Genomic DNA, 1,458 nt, shown 5'->3' with positions numbered 1-1,458 from the left:
CGCGAGGGTTTTCACTTTTCGTCATGCTATTTGCAGATGACAGCGACCAGTTTTTGACTGTAAAACGATCGAAATGGGTACGTTCACACAATTACACACTTCCAAAACATTACTTGATGCTGAAAAAGTTTACCCAATGCAATAAGTTGGAGTAAAAACTAATTTTTTTTATTTTCTTCCTCTATGACTCACCAGTGCAGAGCAGTTCAAATTGAGCTGCTTAGTGCTAAACTTGGCAGTTCAATTTGAACCGCTAAGCAAACGTAAAGTTTCTGCTATTTACAGAACACTTTTTGTTTTGCAACGTAGTGCAATGTCTTTTCTGACGTGCCGAACTAAATGGGTGTTTGATTATTTCTGGCTGATGAAGGTTTGGTCATTTAGGGGTTAGTAGAATTTTGTACTAGGGCACATAACCGTTTTTATTAATTTTACGTTTCGTCTTTGAGTCATCAGTGCAGAGCAGTTTAAATTGAACTGCTTAGTGCTAAACACTTTTTTGTTTTGCAATGGAGTGCAATGTCTTTTCTGACGTGCCGAACGAAAATCGGTTTTCGACTATTTCTGGCCGATGCAGATTTTTTCATTCAGTGGTTAGTCAAATTTTGTGCTAGGGCACATAACCGTTTTTATTTTATTATTTTTAAATTTAATCTTTGAGTTATCAGTGTAGAGCAGTTCAAATTGAACTGCTTAGTGCTAAACTTGGCAGTTCAATTTGAACCCCTAAGCAGACGTAAAGTTTCTGCTACTTACAGAACACTTTTTGTTTTGCAACGGAGTGCAATGTCTTTTCTGACGTGCTGAACAAAAATGGGTTTTCGATTATTTCTGGCCGATGCAGGTTTGGTCATTTAGTGGTTGGTCAAATTTTGTGCTAGGGCACATAACCTTTTTTTTTATTTTTACGTTTCGTCTTTGAGTCATCAGTGCAGAGCAGCTTAAATTGAACTGCTTAGTACTAAACTCGGCAGTTCAATTTGAACCGCTAAGCAGACGTAAAGTTTATGCAACTTACAGAACACTTTTTGTTTTGCAACGGAGTGCAATGTCTTTTCTGACGTGCCGAACGAAAACGTATTTTCGACTATTTCTGGCCGATGCGAACCAAACAAGTACAAATCAAACCAATACCAATACTCATCTGCTTTGCGTTCGAGAAAAATTCATTGAATGCGTTTTGGTGAGTACAGGGTATGCAATGATATCAATCCGGTTGTCTTTGAATTTGACAAATAATTTGTATTTGGTACAACTGTTCGAATAAATAAACCTAAAACGGCTTGCTGTGGATAGGTTTTTTGCAATTCTTTTCTGTTCAAGTATTCGGGGCTTTAAATTTTAAACCTCCTGAACTTGTACTTAACTAGGGTTGCCACCTGCATGGGCCTAGGAGAAGCAGGGCTGTCAAACTTACAAAAAAAAATACCGGGCCGTAACGCGAACCGATTGTTAAAG

The sequence above is a fragment of the Malaya genurostris genome, chromosome 2 (genome assembly GCF_030247185.1).
Source record: "Malaya genurostris strain Urasoe2022 chromosome 2, Malgen_1.1, whole genome shotgun sequence".
Classification (NCBI taxonomy): domain Eukaryota; kingdom Metazoa; phylum Arthropoda; class Insecta; order Diptera; family Culicidae; genus Malaya; species Malaya genurostris.
This window is presented reverse-complemented; position numbering follows the sequence as displayed.